Here is an 18,550-nt window from a genome sequence, read left to right on the forward strand (position 1 = left end):
TTGAAAACACTATAGAAAAATGGTAACATCTATTAACCACTTGTTATTTTTTTCTAGAATGTAATCTGGTAAAATAAAGTAGAAGTCATGAAAATACTACTTTTTGATCTTATGAAATTCTTGGGTATATTTTTCTTCATTCAAATGAAGAAAAGGCACAAAATATAAAACAAACAAGCCCAGGGAATAGTGGGCTAGGAGTTGTCTCAGTGCTATTACCGGTACAGCCTGAATTTGACCCCTGACCAGGGAACTAACCCACATATAGCACAACAGACCACTCCTGTCTCGCCCAATACTTCCCATATCAGTATATTTTAGTAAATATGCCTGTTCTGCTCCCCACTCTCTCTCTGGTAAATCCTTTCACTCCTACAACTGTACAGTATCTCTGGCCTACATTGCGGTTTTTCTTTGCAAAAATAAATTTAAAAAAAAGGGGGGGGGGCCTCCCCGGTGGCACAGCGGTTGAGCGCTGGGTTGCGAGGCTGCCCGCAGCCTCTACGGCGCAGGTTCGATCCCTGGCTGCTCCCCGGCCACTGGAGAAGGGTCCCACATGGCGCGCAGACCTCTCTTGCCACCCGCTGCTCCCCTCAGCAGTGTACTTCGGTTCTTCTGCCTGTTCTGCTCCCTGCTCTGGTGAATTCTCTCACCCTTCCGCACTTCTGACTGTACCCAGTGGTTATATCAATTAATCAATAAATAAATCTTTAAAAAAAGGGGGGGGCCTCCCCAGTGGCACAGCAGGTTGAGCGCAGTGCGGTAAAGCTGTCTACAGCCTCTGCAGCGCAGGTTCGATTCCTGGCGGCCAGGGAGCTACCCACATGGTGAAGCAAACCTCTCCTGTCTCGCTGCTCCCCTCAGCAGTGTTTTCAGTCCATCTGCCTGTTATGCGCCCTGCTCTGTCTCTGGTGAATCCTCTCACCGTCCCACACCCCAGTTCTTGTATAAATAAATATTTTTTTTTAAAAAGGGAAAACATGGAAGCCATACAGAAGCAAAAAGTAGATCAATGACGTTTTAGGATTGGTAGAGTCCACAGTTGATATAAATAACTAATTTCTCAGGGCAACGATGAGTAGATGTCATTTTTGAAAATGAAAATTGTTTTTCACACAGCAATCATACTTGGCCTAACAGTTCATAAAGTACACTCATATCTAATATCTATTATTTTAGCTAATAATACATAATCTTACAAATAGGCAGGGCAAGTTATCCTTCCACCTCTTCCCACCATTTTTAAACCTAAGTGGCAACAGTCACACAAAAGAGTAACTTGGATAGCATCACATCTGAACCTCCTGCCTACAAATCCTACAAAATTTCCCTTGTGACTGCAGCCAAAATGACAATCTAAGTCTTTCACACTGAAAAGGATATTCAGGAATTACCTGTTGGGGGACAGTCTCTCCTGCATTGCCACATGCAGTTTCTTGCTCTGTTGAGATACTTCCTACTTGCTCTGCCAAGTTGTTTCCAGAAATGATAGGTAATAAACAAAAGAACACATAAGTCACCTATGAGAGGCTAGCAGCAGAGAGCATTGATTCATACAACTTTCCATTTCTAACTGGTAGTGTTGCTATGATGACAATTTCCCCAAGAAGCATCAGCAAACATTTTGTTAACATATTTTGGATATTTTCAAACATACATAAATGAAAGTAAACAAATTAACCCAGAAGTAGCCATCACCTAATTAAAAAAAATAATATTTTGCCAATCTTGTTCCACCTAAGCCCCTATTCCCATTATTTTCTTTTGGAATACTTAATAACAAACCTTAAAATAGCTTGTCATGTGTAAAAACTTTCATAACACTAACAACAAACTTGAAAGATATAATCAAGAATCACATGTATTGCTATAAGCCAGTTAGCTCAATAATTAAAAAAATGAAAAAAATATAGAATCTGTATCATTACTGTACCTAATAATACTTCTTTTAAAACTAGCTAATATAGGGCCTCCCCGGTGGCGCAGTGGTTGAGCACTGGGTTGCAAAGCTGCCCGCAGCCTCTGCAGCACAGGTTCAATCCCCGGCTGCTCCCCGGCCACTGGAGGAGGGATCCACATGGCGCGCAGACCTCTCATGCCGCCTGCTGCTCCCCTCAGCAATGTACTTAGTCGCTCTGCCTGTTCTCTTCTCCGCTCTGGCTCTGGTGAATTCTCTCACCCTCCCGCGCTTCTGACTGTACCCAGTGCTTGTATAAATAAATAAAAATAAATCTTAAAAAAAAAAAAAAAGTAGCCGGGCGTGGTGGCGCGCGCCTGTAGTCCCAGCTACTCGGGAGGCAGAGGCAGGAGGATCGCTTGAGTCCAGGAGTTCTGGGCTGCAGTGCGCTATGCCGATCGGGTGTCCGCACTAAGTTCGGCATCAATATGGTGACCTCCCGGGAGCGGGGGACCACCAGGTTGCCTAAGGAGGGGTGAACCGGCCCAGGTCGGAAATGGTGCAGGTCAAAACTCCCGTGCTGATCAGTAGTGGGATCGCGCCTGTGAATAGCCACTGCACTCCAGCCTGGGCAACATAGCGAGACCCTGACTCGAAAAAAAAAAAAAAAAAAAAAGTAAAAAAAAAAAAAAAGTTAAAAAAATAAAATAAAATAAACTAGCTAATATCAGGGTCTCCCTGGTGGTGCAAGGGGTTAAGCACTGCACTATTAAACAATCTGAAGCCTCTGCAGCACGAGTTCGATCCCCGGCTGGCCAAGGAGCAACCCACATGGTGCAGCAGCCCTTTCTTGTCTCGCCTGATGCTCCCCTCAGCAGTATATTTCACTTAGTCCACCTATTCTGTTCCCCACTCTGTCTCTGGTGAATCATCCCCCACATCTCTGGCCTGTACCCCAGCTCTTGTATGCATAAATAAATAAATCTTTAAAAAAAACAACAAAAACTAGCTAATACTAGACACCCAGTTCACATTATTCAAAATCTATTATTTTAAATTCTTTAAAAATAGATTTATTCTAACCAGGTTTCAGACAAGGTCTCCACTATGAATCTATGTCTTTTATTTTTTTTAAAGATTTAGTTATTTATGCATACAAGAACTGGGGTGTAAGCCAGAGTTGTGGGGGGTGAGAGGACTCACCAGAGACAGAGTGGAAACAGAACAGGCAGACTGACTGAAACACACTGCTGAGGGGAGCAGTGGGTGAGTCAGGAGAGAGGTCTGCTGCGCCATGTGGGTAGCTCCCTGGCCAGCTGGGGATCAAACTTGTGCTGCAGTGGCTGGCGACAGTTTGATAGCACTGTTTTTAACTTCCATGCCACCAGGAAGGCCCTGATTATGTCTCTTAAGTCTTTTTTCATTCTCTAACAATTCTCAATCAATCATTTTTATCTCTTCTTTGTCACTAATGTCCTGATGTGTTAGGGGATTATGGTCATTTGTGTTAAGATAAATCCCATACCCTAGATTTGTAAATTGCTTTCCTATGCTATTGTTTACTCACTGCTCTATCACATATTTCCTATAAACTGGTAGTTAGATCTAGCGGCTTCAGTAGATTCAGTTCTCTTTTGGGAAGAAAGAGAATACTTCTTAGTGTTTCTAACTGTAACACACCAGGAGGATCACAATGGGTTCAGGTGTTGTGAGGACAACCCCCAGATTATCAGGTTCTTCATCAAGCTCTCACATGATTTTTAATTTTTAGTCATTTCTTGAGATTCAAACTGTTCCATCACAGACAGTGGGAAACCTTCAAATTGGCTCTTAAAAACAACAAAAAGCAACTTCTACTGAAGTGTAATATACATACAGAAGTGTTCAGTGAATTTTTATAAACACATCTATAAACCAAAATGTCAACAAGAATACCCTTTATAATCATCTTATATCCTCCTTATATCTTGGGTGGGCAGGGAGGTGACCTTGTTCCCACCAAAGGTAACCAGGTTAGAATTTATATTAAATTCTAACATTGTAAATTGAATTTGCCTGCTTTTGCATATAAATGGTACCCCAGAGTCATCCATACTTATTTGTAGGGCAGTTCATTCATTTTCCCTGCTTTGTATAATTATACATAAATATAAAACAATTACTTTCTCATTCTACTGTTGATGGGTATTTACATAGATTGGGGATGTTTTTGTTATTACAAATAGGCCATTACATTCTCACACATGTTGAAAAATATACATTCATTTCTTAGTTATACACCTAAATCACACATAAAGTGAGTTTGTATAGATACTGCAAAAGTGCTTGGACCAATTTATACTTTGACCATCAGTGTACAAGAGGTCTGGCTGTTTTATATTCTTTTCAGTACTTCAATTCTAGCTGTCAGGATGGCTGTTCATTGGTTACCACACTACGGTTTTATTTATTTATTTTTTAAAAGATTTATTTATTTATTTAATACAAGCATTGGGTACAGTCAGAAGCGCGGGAGGGTGAGAGAATTCGCCAGAGCCAGAGCGGGGAGCAGAGCAGGCAGAAGGACCAAAGTACACTGCTGAGGAGAGCAGCGGGCGGCAGGAGAGGTCTGCACGCCATGTGGGACCCTCGCCCGGTGGCTGGGGAGCAGCCGGGGATCGAACCGGCGCTACGGAGGCTGCGGGCAGCTTCACAACCCAGCGCTCAACCGCTGCACCACCGGGGAAGCCCCACACTATGGTTTTAATTTATATTATCCCTTGTGACTAATGAAATCTTTTTAAGTATTGTCAGTTGGCTACCCTCTTTTGGAAGTTCATTTTCAATCTTATGACTTTTTCTATCAGGTTGCAGGAGTTATAAATCTTAAATATATGTATATTTAAAATGTATTATAAATGTCTTCCCTCAACGATGGAATACCATCTCACACTTTTTTTTTTTTTTAAAGATTTTATTTATTTATACAAGAGCTGGGGTACAGGCCAGATGTGCGGAAGGGTGAGAGGATTCACCAGAGACAGAACGGGGAACAGAACAGGCAGATTGACTGAAATACACTGCTGAGGGGAGCAGCGGGCGAGACAGGAGAGGTCTGCCACGCCATGTGGGTATCTTCCCGGCTGGCCAGGATTGAACCTGCACTGCAGAGGCTGCGGACAGCTTCACAGTGCTGTGCTCAACTGCCTGCGTCACCCAGGAAGGCCCCCATCTCACTCTTTTAATGATATCTTTTGATGAGCATAAGTTCTAAATTAAAATTCATCTGTTTTGGGCCTCCCTGGTAGCACAGGTGGTTAAGTATCAGCCCTGTGAGGCTGTCTGCAGCCATGCAGCACGAGTTCGATCCCCGGCCAGAGGGCTGACCCACATGGAGCAGCAGACCTCTCCTGTTTACCCCCTCAGCAGGGTATTTCAGTCAATCCACCTGTTCTGCTCCTCACTCTGTCTCTGTGAATCCTCTCACCCCTCTCCCGTGTCTCTGGCCTGTGCCCTAGCTCTTGTATGTATAAATAAATAAATTGTGAAAAAAAAAATTCATGTTTTGTCATTGATTTGTTAGAGAAATCTGATCATTTGTCCTGTGGAATCTTTGACAATGGGGGTGGGGGTGGGGAGACAGAAGAAAGTACTAAGGGGCCTGCTGCGCCATGTGGGTCAGAACTCGTGCTACATGGCTGCAGACAGCCTCACAGTGCTGACACTTAACCCCCTGTGCCACCAGAGAGGCCCAAAACAGATGAATTTTAATTTAGAACTTATGTTCATCAAAAGATATCATTAAAAAAAAGATATCATTAAAAGAATGAGATGGGGGCATCCCTGGTGGTGCAGGCGGTTGAGCACACAGTTTCTAGCCTTCTGGAGTTTAAGATAAGGTTCCACAAGGATGTTAGCCTTGCAAATCCAAACTTAGTAAAATACTCACCTTCTGAAGCGACAGCTCTAGGTTCCTCTGCTTGGACAACACCCTCTTCAAACTCTGTGGAGTTGTCACTGTCAGAATCAGAACCACTTGACCCAGGCAAGTCTACAAACATAGGATCCCTAGTCTCTGAATCATAAGAAATGGTTGGCAAACGAGGCTGGGTCCTGCTCACTTGAAAATAAGCATCCAGTGGTGCTCTTGACCTATGTATGCAAAAAAGGCAACAGAATTATATAGTACAATGGACCATCACCACAAGAATAGCCCACAAATTAGTCACTGTGACCGAGAGTAGGGGAGGCTAAGAACTTACTCCTAATAACCCTCTGCAGAAATCTAAATGAAGACAAATCGTAAGTCCTTTGCCTCCTTAGTGGTAGTACAAGGGTTAAGTGTCTGCAATGAAGCCATCCGCAGCCACTGCAGCATGAGTTTGATCCCTGGCCAAAGTGGTGACCCACATGGTGCAGCAGACCTCTCCTGTCTCGCCCACTGCTCCCCTCAGCAGTGTATTTCAGTCAGTCTGCCTCTTCTACTCCCTACGCTGTCTCTGGTGAATCTTCTCACCCCCTGCACCTCTGGCATACACCCCAGCTATTGTATACATAAATAAATCTTGAAAAAAAAAAAAAGACTTTTGCTTTTCTCTCTAAATTTAGGATATATATGAGGGGAAAAAAAAGATTCTGGGGTTAAACAGTTAACTTTTAACTTCAAGGTTTTTTTTTTTTTTTTTAAAGCTTTTTATTTATTTATTTATTTATACAAACACTGGGTAAGGTCAGAAGCGCGGGAGGGTGAGAGAATTCACCAGAGCCAGAGCGGGGAGCAGAGCAGGCAGAAGGACTGAGGTACACTGCTGAAGGGAGCAGCAGGCGGCAGGAGAGGTCTGCGTGCCATGCGGGACCCTCCAGTGGCCGGGGAGCATCCAGGAATTGAACCGGTGTCGCAGAGGCTGCGGGCAGCCTCGCAACCCAGCGCTCAACGACTGCGCCACCGGGAGGCCCAATTAAGGGTTTTTATCTTCAACATTGGTTGCTTACTCTATGAAGATTCTCCTTGAGTTCTGCGAGCAAAACTGGAATATCTGCTTATCTATCTCACCCCAAAATGTGAAAACTTTTACTTGCAACAGATGTACGTTAAAATAATGGTTATGCTGGGCTTACAACCTAACCCCACCCAGGATGGTGGTCACTTCTACCTCTAGCTAAAACAAATAGCAAAATATTTTCACTCCTCTAGGGCTTTGAGACTATGACCCTGACCAACAGGAAGCAGTTACAGAAGAAGAGAACTTCTCCCCAAAACCTCTTAAAATTAAGGGGAGGCGCAGCAGACCTCCCCAATAAATCCACCTGTTCTGTTCTCCAAATAAATAAAATTAAGGTGAGTAAAATCCCTCAAGGGGCAGAGGAAGGGGAGGGAAAGTGAGAACAACAAAATAGACCAGGTTAATTAAAAATTATGAACTGGCCGGGAATCTACTTCACAGGGAATTGTAAAACAGGTAATATATTGCCTATTTTCAGTTTTTTAGTATCATCTAAACTAGAACACAAAATTATTTTCAACTCTGCAACACAATCTCAGGTTAGGAGGACTAGATTGTTTCCCACTTAGATAAGGTCTAAATTAATTCACATTTTACTTTTTATAAAGTTTTTCTAAATCCAGCCTGCCTGTCTTCCAAAGTCTACCACACAACTGAGAGGACTGCCAATAAATCCTAGGTGAGTGGAATGTACTTGCAAGTTAATACATTTTTGACATACAAGACACAAATAATTTGAAGAGCCAGCTTCTACAGAAAGCACTGCCAACAAACTGCCACCTAGTTTTCAAAGCACAGCAGGGTAACTTTTCCTTTCAATTATTTTGTGAAGTAAGTAAGACAAGCATTTTTATTTTCATGTGACTTATGAAAAAATGGAGTTCAGAAAAGTTACCTGATTTGTCAAGTTATCAATGCCAAACTTCAAAGGACTCAATGACTACAGCCTAAGGTTATCAATTCCCAACCACACAAGTCAAACATTATTTACCTGGCACCATCTGTCCTCTGAGATCCCAAGACTCTTGCCCTGCGCGAAGCAGAACCCCTCCTCCTCCTTGCTCTCATTGGCCCGACACCATGGTCTGCAGATGAAGGTCTCAGAAATTCCAGCATGCCATGAAGTCTCTGCAGTCCACTGATAAAGCTGTTCATTGAATTCAACGAAGCTACCCTGACAGTGTGGTTAACACCAGATCCCTGGCCCTGGGCTTCCGAAGTTCCTGGATTAATGTTCTCAACACTATCTCCTGTCAAGGCCCCTACTCTCTCTGTCAGATTAATGGACACTTGTGGTAAAGGTGGGAGAAAAGGCATTCCACCCTGACTGCTGAGCACTTCAGCAGGAGCGGGCTGAATTAGGAGTGGTCCCACCCCTGGGCTGCTGAGCACTTCAGCAGGAGCAGGCTGTATTAGGAGTGGTCCCACCCCTGGGCTGCTGAGCACTTCTGCAAGAGAGGGCTGAAACAGGAGTGGTCCCCCTTGACTGTTGGCCACTTCAGCAGGAGCAGGCAGGAGCAGGGGTGGTTCTCCTTGGCTGCTAACCGCTTCTGCAGGAGCCGGCTGCTCTAACTCCATATGAAGATCACATTCCATTGCTTCGTGAGCCATCACTGGGAAAGCAATATTCGTAAAAAGTATTAGTAAAATAGATAAAAAACAGGTCATATAGCCAATACAGCTAACCTTTAAGGAGTTTTGTTTTAGATTGAGTTTACATTCTAGCCAATGGAAAAATAAACAATTATGAAATACTGACTATATAAGCTGATATTTGGTATTGGGAGTGAGACAAGGTGCACCATTTTAGACACAACTGTGTCACTCAGAGTGAAAAACTGAGGTGAGGTATGAAGGGTGTAAAGAAGGTGGTCAAGAAGAGCCAAGAGAGCATTTCAGAAGGACATCAGTACACAGGTCTCTGGTGAGTGTGGGTTTGGTGCATATGAGAAAAAAGTAGACCAGAATAACAAGCATAGTAAGGAAGAGCAGACAGTATGGGATGAGGGTGATAAGGCAGGATACTATCATATGAAGGCCTCAAGGACCTCAGCAATAAATTTCCTCTGTGTAGGAATGGACTATAAGGGAGCAACAATTCAAGTTGCTCCCCTCAGCAGTGTATCTCAGTAGATCTGCCTGTTCTGCTCCCCACTCTGTTTCTGGCAAATTCTCTCATCCCCCACCCCCGCATCTCTGACCTACACCCTAGTTCTTATATAAATCTAAAAGAAAAAAAGTTCAAGCAAGGTAACCAGTTTATAGGCTATTGTGGGAGTGTAAACTAGCGGTCAGAGAGGTTTGAGAAAGACTGCTAACAGTGGAGATGGAAAGAAGTGCTTTAAGACTCCATCGCTGTATATTGGAAGGATGCCTCCAACATGAGCGACAAAAGTAGACAAACAGAAGAATCTTAGGAGAAAGAAGACAAGGCAAGAAACAGTTTTAAAATATTCTACATTGGGCCTCCCTGGTGGTGCAAAGGGTTAAATATCAGCACTATGACACTCTGCAGCCACTGCAGCACGAGTTCGATCCCCAGCCAGGGAGATAACCACCTGGCGCAGCAGACCACTCCTGTCTCGCCCACTGCTTCCCTCAGCAGTGTATTATGGTCCATCCGCCTGTTCTGCTCCCCACTGTCTCTGGTGAATCTCTCACCACCCAGCATGGCTGGCCTGTGCCCTGTTCTTGTATGCATAAATAAGTAAATCTTTAAAAAAAAATTTCACACTAACAATACAGGGAGGGGGGAAAGGACAAATCAGAAAACAACAACTTTTTTTTTTTAAAAGATGTATTTATTTATTTATTTATTTATTTTTATTTATACAAGCACTGGGTACAGTCAGAATCGCGGGAGGGTGACAGAATTCACCAGAGCAGGGAGCAGAGCAGGCAGAAGGACCAAAGTACACTACTGAGGGGAGCAGCGAGCGGCAGGAGAGGTCTGCCCGCCATGTGGGACCCTCCTCCGGTGGCCGGGGAGCAGGTGGGGATCGAACAGGCGCTTCAGAGGCCGCGAGCAGCTTTGTAACCCAGCGCTCAACCGCTGCGCCACCGGGAGGCCCGAAAACAACAACTTTTGGAGATTAAAAATGACAGTCAAAGTACAAGTAGTACCAGAAGAGAAATCCAAGGATACCTCCAGCAAGTAGAATAAAAAAGACAGTCACATAAAGCAATGAAAAAAGAAAAAAACAAAACAAAACAAAACAAAACCAAACCCAAGCCAGGCTATCTGACTAGCTGAAGTACCAGAGAGAAGAAAATGGAGAACAAAGTAAAGCAAAACCTCTGGTCAAGATGGTTAGAGACTTGTTAACAGTGAGTTTTCCTCAAAAATTACATTGATTAGAAAGAAGCAAATTGCAGATGAATCCACTATAATCCCATTTTTATGAAACTGAAAAACATGTAAAACCATGTTATGATCTGGACTATTTCAGAGGGAGTGTGCAAGGGTACACATGAGGCCTTCATTTTATTTGTAATTTTAAAAAAAGATTTATTTATTTATGCATACAAGAGCTGGGGTGTAAGTCAGAGGTGGGTAGGTGGGTGAGAAGATTCACTAGAGACAAAGTGGGGAGCAGAACAGGTGGATCTCCGGAAATACACTGCTGAGGGGAGCAGCAGGTGAGACAGGAGAGGTTTGTTGCGCCATGTAGGTTAGTTCCCTGGCCTGGGGTTGAACTCATGCTGCAGTGGCTGCTGATAGCTTCATAGTGCTGAGGCTTAGCCCCTTGCACCACCAGGGAGGCCCCTATATTTGTAACTTTTTTTTAAAAAAGATTTATTTATACAAGAACTGGGGTACAGGGCGGATTCGTGGGAGGGTGAGAGGATTCACCAGAGACGGCAAGGGGAACAGAACAGGCAGACTGACGAAATACACTGCTGAAGGGAGCAGCAGGCGAGGCAGGAGAGGTCTGCCGTGCCATGTGGGACCCTCGCCAGCCTGCCGGAATCGAACCGGCGCTGCAGAGGCTGTGGACAGCTCCACAGCACTGTGCTCAACTGCCTGCGCCATCAGGGGAGGCCCTATTTGTAACTTCTTTAAGGAAAAAAATCAGAAGCAATTATACCAAAGGGTCAAGGCCACGCTATGTTAGATTTGGATGGTGAGGGCACAAATCTTTTAAAACTTCATCTGGGTCTCCCTTGTGGCGTTTGAGCACAGTGCTGTGAAGCTGTCCGCAGCCTCTGCAGCATGGTCCAATCCTGGCTGGCCAGGGAGAGAAACCCAAATGGCACAGCAGACCTACTTCAGTCAGTCGGCCTGTTCGGTTCCCCGCTCTGTCTCTGGTGAATCCTGTCATGCCCCACACATTTGACCTGTACCCTGGTTCTGTATGCATGAATAAATAAATCTTTTAAAAAATAAAACTTCGTATCTGTACTTTTCAGGATGGTTAAATGTTTAAAAATGAAGTTTCTCCCCATCAAATGCCCGTTCTGCCTAGAGAGCAACCAGTTCTGCTTAAAACAGGAAGACAGAGAGAAGAATCCAAGTGCAATTCACAACTGTATGGTCCACACCAAGAACTGCACAGCAGCTGCTAAACACCTATAGAATGACGAACCCTATACCCAAAAATCCAAGCCAAAACCAACCAGCCGATGAACCCCAACAACTAAGAACACGATACAAAGAGGTACAGCTAGAGCAGAGACACAGAACACTTTTACCCTGGAGGAAGAAAGTTCTATGAAGGGCCTCACTGGTGGCGCAGGGGTTAAAGTCTCAGCGCAATCAAGCTATGGCACTGCTAGCCAAGGCCTGAGTTCAACCCCCAGCCAGGGAGCCCCCACATGGCTCAGCAGACCTCTCCTGTCTCACCTGCTGCTCCCCTCAGCAGTGTATTTCTTCTTCTTCTTTCTTTAAAAAAGATTTATTTATTTATACAAGCACTGGGTACAGTCAGAAGCGCAGGAGGGTGAGAGAATTCACCAGAGCCAGAGCTTAGAGCAGAGCAGGCAGAAGGACCCAAGTACACTCGGCAGTGTATTTCAATGGGTTCGCCTGTTCTGCTCCCCATCCTGTCTCTGGTGAATCCTCTCACCAATCCCCCCCCACCTCGCCGCCCTACACCTCAATTCTTAGATGCATAAATAAATAAAACCTTATTATTATTATTTTTTTTTTTAAAGAAAGTTCCATAGAGCCGCGCTGGTCTAGAGCAAAGCTTCCCGATCGATGTGGGGAAACGTCTCGACCCCTGCAACCCCCGGGATAAGGCGGGGTGCCTAGAGCAGACGGCAGCAGGCCACCCATGGCTTTCACACAACGCTACTTTTTATTTTCTACGTGCGCCATCCAAGTCGGCGCTAGAGCAAACGGTGAGCCTCTCCCTCGCCACCGCACGCAAGGCCGGAGCTCAGCTTGCGATCAGCGCGCCCCGGCGCGGAGTCCACGGGTTCAAATCCCCGCCCCGCCACGTAGTACCTGAGGTTCGCGAGGCGGCTTTTCTAGCCCCCTCAGCCCAACTTTTTGAGGCCAGTAGAACTTGGGGGGGCGGGGAAAAGAAGCTCCCCCGTCACAGAGCGACTGAGAGGCGAAGTTCTGTGGAGACCTGAAGGGGCGCAGGAGCGGGCGCCAGCAGCTTGTGGAGAAAGAGGGGGGTCCCGACTCCGCAGGCGACGAACTGGGCTCCCAGGGGTCACGGAAGTTCCCGCCGTCCCAGCCGTCCCGCCCGCAGCCGCTGCCCAGGCGCCTCCCCCGCGACGCCGACAGAGCGGGCGTTCGGGCGCCTCGGCCGCGACCGTTGGGGGCGCCAAGTCTCCCCGGCCGCCCCGTTCCGGGCCCGGCCGCCCCACGGGGCGTCACTAGGCCCCGGGTCCGAAATCCAAATCCAGGAAGTTACTCCGGAGCCTGAGGCCCAAGCTCTGGGGGGAAGCGAGCGCCCCTCTCACCTGAAGCCGGAAGGGCGCGGCCGCGCTCGAGAGCCCACGCAAGCGAGGGGCGCCTCCCTCGCGGAACGCCGACCCCTCAGGAGCCGCTCAAGCGGCCCGCCCGAGTCTCGGGCGCGACCTGTCCCTATTGGTCAGCAGTCCAAGTCGCAAACCAATAGCATCTCTTCTTCTTCGTTAGGTCGGCCTTGGCTGAAACAGAAGCGCCGTCATTGGCTGGTTTGTCGTAAACTGACTAGGCGGGGCCACGCTAGGAGGCCTCCTCTAATTGGTACAAATCTACGTCTGTCTTCTTTGTTCTGCTCCCCAAGGGAAGAGCGGAAGCACTTACGTGCACTTTGTTATCCAAAAATTAGAAGCAACTCGAAAGCTCGCCATTAGGTGAATGGATATGTTAATTGTTCCCTCTACACATTGGCATAGTTTTCAGCTACTGTAATTTGAATAGTTGAATAGTTTCTACTATTCCATTGAGTAAAAAGTAATGAATTATAGATATAGGTAATAACCTGGATGAATCTCAAATAATTATTCTGAGTGAAAGAAGGCAAACATTTTATGCACCATATGATTTCGTTTATATAAAGCTTAAAATGCAAACTATAATGACAGAAAACAGATCAGTAGCAGGAAGGGGGATACAGGGATTGATTATAAAGGGCCATGAGGAACTTGGGTGGGCGATAGTGTTATAGGACAGGGAGAGGGGCAGCCCAAGCCCCGCAAACCTGCCTATTCTAAATGGGTTCTGCCATCCGCCGCATCAACACAAAATATATGACACTTTAATGGGAAGGAACTTTAATAAAAACTAGGAAACAATACAGGTAAGGCAAAGAGTCTAGTTTCTAAATGAAGCACCCAAAGTTACCCATCCCCTCGTGGGTAAAACTCCATCCATATGGGATCGGGCCAGAGCAAGGCCCCAAAACCTGCCACAAGTCTAAAGCATCTTCCAGTGGGGACCCACAGAAAAGAGTCAGAAACAACCAGACAAGCCCGGAAGGAAAAGAGCAAAATCAACATCAAGATAAAAGCTGCCATTGTCACCTCCCCATGGGTCTCACCCACATCTGTGTCACCCCGTCCACAACCAAAAGACAAGCGCAGTTTCTTCACATGTCTCTAGGCTCCATGCGCCTCCTCCAGGTCTCCTGGCTCCATCCTGCTTCCTTCCTTCCTTAGTCTCTTCTGCCCCTTCTCCTCTTCCTGCTCAGCTCCACCCTCCCTTGGGTGGGGCAGGGAACCTGGAACTTCCTCCTTTCTTGGGGACCACCCTGTTACAATAGGACCCTTGATTGTGATGCTTTCTTGGGTGTACACATGTCAAAACTTATCAGGTTGCACACTTTAAAATGTGTGTAGTTTATCCTGTGACAATTATACCTTAGACATGCTGCCCCCCACAAAAAAAATCAGAATTATGGGGCAGGAGAAAGGAGTCTAAAGAGAGGGACTGAGTGATGGGCATAATGGAAATTTCTGGTGTCATATATTATTGGGGTAGGAGTTTGCATTACTAATATGTATGCATTTGTCCAAATTTATCACATGATCTAGTGAGGATTTATGCATTTCTCAACATGGAAAATTTACTTGCTTGTCTCCTCCCCCCAAAACCTCCATAAAACAAATAATTGAATTTCAGTTAATAAATGCTCAAGTGTTTAGAAATGAAGTGTACTGATGTCAGAAATTTTCCTTTTCATACATAAGAAATTAGGAAGTATTAATGGATAGATATGGACAAATGGTTAAGTATGTGATTAAACAAATATAGTAAATTGCTAGTTGTAGGATTTAGTGGGTGGGTGTAAAAGTGTCCCACGTATAATTCTACTGACTTTTTTGTGTATATGGAAGTTTTTATGAGTAAATGTTGGCAGGAGGGTTTAGGTACAGGGCTTTGGGAGATACACTGTGAGAAGTCCTGAAGATTACACTTTATTAGTTTCACTGTAAATCCACTTCTTCCTGTGGTCTGCCAGAGTGTGAATAACCAATTCATTAGGGAGAATTTTCACTGTAACTCCTAGAAAGGTGAACAAAGTATTTTAAAAATGAAATGGTAGTACCTGAAAATAAGCTCTAAAAATGTCATATTAAATGTTCAACTCACCCAAGTTGTTCTACATTTTTTTTTAAAGATTTATTTATTTTTATACAAGAGCTGGGGTACAGGCAAGAGGCACGACAGGGTGACAGGATTCACCAGAGACAGAGTGGGGAGCATAACAGTCAGATGACAGAAATACATTGCTGAGGGGAGCAGCGGGCACGACAGGAGAGGTCTGCCATACCACATGGGATTCTCACCAGCCGGTGAGGATCTAAGCTGCACTGCAGAAACTGGTCACAGCATGGTGCTCAACCCGCTGTGCCACTGGGGAGGCCCGAGTTGTTCTACATATTAAAGCTTATAATATCACTCTCCATTAATTTAGGTTAAAAAAAGAAAATCAATAATAAGTAAAAGATACAAAAGAAATCATTTACAATTTTACTTCCAGAGATTACTAGAATATAAACTCTGGATTGAATTTTATTTTTTTATTCTCATGTTTGGAACAGTGCTCAGCACATTTGCTGTTGAATAGCTTGGAATGGGGGTTCTGAAAAGGAAAGGCAGAAATTAATGTAACTTAAGTAAAGCATACACTGTGAGCAAAGGTGGAAAAATTTGGGCCATATTATAGTAAACATGGGTCTGAGTATGGCAGCGATTAAAACCTAGGAGTTCCTAGGCTAACATATTTTGTTTGTCCTATATGGCATTTGAAAGGTTCACCACATTAAAACAAGTTTTTATGAGATGCTATCTTTTATTTATTTTTAAAAAAGATTTATTTATTTATACAAGAACCGGGGTACAGGCCAGATTCGTGGGAGGGTGAGAGGATTCATCAGAGAAAGAACGGGGAACAGAACAGGCAGACTGATGAAATACACTGCTGAGGGGAGTCAGGAGAGGTGAGTGAGTGAGCAGGTGAGTCAGGAGAGGTCTGCTGCACCAGAGATTGAACTTATGCTGCTGTGATTGCTAATAGCTTCATAGGTTGCGGGTTTTTTTTCTAATTTTTAATTATAAATCCATTGCTCCATAAAATTTTCTGATTTAGACTTTTTTTTAACTTTATTTTTATATTCCCCATACAATTGCACCTACCTTATTTTGACCCCCCTTATTTTTGACCCCACCCCCCATAGTGTGCCTCTGGTTTATAGTTGTTGATTTTGATTTTTTCTTTCTTATAGTTATTCTTTTTCCTGGTCCCTTATTTAGGTTTTCTAGATTCCTGCTATGAGTGAAATCATCTGGTAGTTTTCTTTTTCTTTCTGGCCTATTTCGCTGAGCATGATCCCTTCCAGCTCCATCCATGTTGCTGCAAATTGCATGTGTTTATCTTTTTCGAATGCTGAGTAATATTCCATGGTATATATGTACCACATCTTCTTGATCCAGTCATCTATTTTTGGGCATTTGGGTTGTTTCCAAAGCTTAGTTATTGTAAATAGTGCTGCTATAAACACAGGGGTGCAGGTGCCCTTTGGAATTAATGTTTCTGTGTCCTTTGGGTAAATACCTAGAAGTGGAATTGCTGGATCATATGGAAGCTCTATTTTTAGTAGGTTGAGGAAGCTCCACACAGCTTTCCATAGTTGCTGAAGACCAGCCTCGGCAAAATGTCGTGTCAGGAGTCCCTGAAAGGATGAGATGGCATTGGTGAAATCTTAAGGGTTAAGGGGAAGGGGATGAGGTAGTGAGGAGACACTGGCACTCGATGAGGTGCAAGCATTTTCTACTGAGGGACTCAGCAGGTCTTTATTCATTTTTTGCAAGCAGTGAGATGACATCATCATATGCATAGAAGCAAAGCAGAAACAATCAGTGCATTCTTTTCCCATAGACTTTTGGCTGCTACGTGCTCTCAGCAAAAAAGGCAACCTTCAAGGTTAATAGATAAAAAACTAAACCTTACACTAAAACTCATTATTTTAGCTTAGACAATTACCTAAGACAGTTGATAGCCGCCAGTACACCCCTATCAGCTAAAGCCTAAGCATCAAAAGACTCTTCTATTCATATGACCTTCAGCCAGAGACCAGCTACTTTTTGATTATCAGCTAACAGGGTTTTCTTCCTAGAAACTTCTCAACATAATTAACTTCATTTTAAAACTTTCCTAAGAAACTTCTAAAAAAAGCAAAAGAAGAACTTACTATTATCGTCCTGGATTGCTTGTCAGGCATGTTCATGTATAGCAAACTCTTTCCCATTCATTGTCAGGCAGGCCAAATTTACAGTGTTTAATTTTTTAGCAGGTAATTCTCTGTGCCATGTGCTTATAATATTCTTATACATATACTTTATTGCCCAATGTATTTTCTGAGAAGTTGTTCTTTTTTTATGACCAAGAACAAAAAACAAAGGGATGCTTATAGGTTATAAATTAATCTTCAGCCCACGGTGTGCGAGGCACAAGGAATCATCAGCCCCACGGTGTGAAGCTCTTTGGAAATCTTCGGCCCCACGGTGTGTGGCCCTTTCTCTTCAGCCCCACGGTGAGGCTCTTTTTCTTAGCTGCTTGCCAGTGTCTTATCTGGCTGGGGCAGCAAGGGCCCCTCCACCCCCATAGTGGTTGTGCTATAGGGTAGCCCCGATATTGAACGGGGTGCCTGGCTGTGGGTCCTCACCCGCGCGCTTACAAGGGACTTATGAATACTCCACTACAGACACACACAAAAGGTTCATAAAAGGTTTATTTACAAGGGAGGGGAGAGGGATGGGGAGGGGGAAGAGACATACCTAGAGGGGGAAAAATCACATCTCCTTCTCTTCTACCTGACTTTCTGTTTTCGGTGCTAGCCGTGCTCTCTTCACCCCGGCCCGGTCTCCATCCCTGCCCAGAAATCCTCCGCGCCCCTCCACCCCGCCGCCCCGGGGCCGCGCGCCCCGCGCACTCGCTCTCGTCCCTCCCGACGGCGTCCGGCCGGTCCGGCGCGCAGTTCCAGGGGCCCCTCCGGCGGCTCCGACGGCTGCTTCGCGAGTCTGCGGACACGGGGCCCCCGGGCCGCTCGCACCAGGTCCTGTGAGTCCTGCGGCCGTCGCGCTCCGCGCTCTTGCCTCGGGCGGGCGGGAGAGGCGGGAGGCGCGGGAGGCGGGAGGCGCGGGAGGCGGGAGGCGCGGGAGGCGGGAGAGGCGGGAGGCGCGGGAGGCGGGAGAGGCGGGAGGCGCGGGAGGCGGGAGGCGGGAGGCGCGGGAGGCGGGAGAGGCGGGAGGCGCGGGAGGCGGGAGGCGGGAGAGGCGCGGGAGACGGGAGGCGCGGGAGGCGGGAGGCGCGGGAGGCGGGAGGCGCGGGAGGCGGGAGAGGCGCGGGAGGCGGGAGAGGCGCGGGAGGCGGGAGAGGCGCGCTGGGCACCGCCAGGAGCCTCCTGACCGCCTGTACTTTCTCGCTTAGGGCTGGCGCTGCCGGCGTCCCGGCCAGTCAGCCAGCCTGCTGTGGTGCCGAAACTTCCAGAGGCTGCCACGCCCGCGGAGGAGCTTCCCCCAGGCCTGGAGTCCGAGGCTCCCCGCGGAGAAAACTTGCCAGGGGGTGAGCGGCCAGGCACCTTCCCGCCTCCGGTGTCCTCCTCCTGGCCTCCTCCTGGCCTTCGACCCTCTCGCACCTTCTAGGTCCGCGCAGTAACTACTGTTACAGTGCTCACCAGGGGAGACCCTCGCGCCGGCTGGGCAATCAGAAAAGAATAAGGTCTCAAA

The sequence above is a fragment of the Talpa europaea genome (assembly GCF_964194135.1).
Source record: "Talpa europaea genome assembly, chromosome: 16".
Classification (NCBI taxonomy): domain Eukaryota; kingdom Metazoa; phylum Chordata; class Mammalia; order Eulipotyphla; family Talpidae; genus Talpa; species Talpa europaea.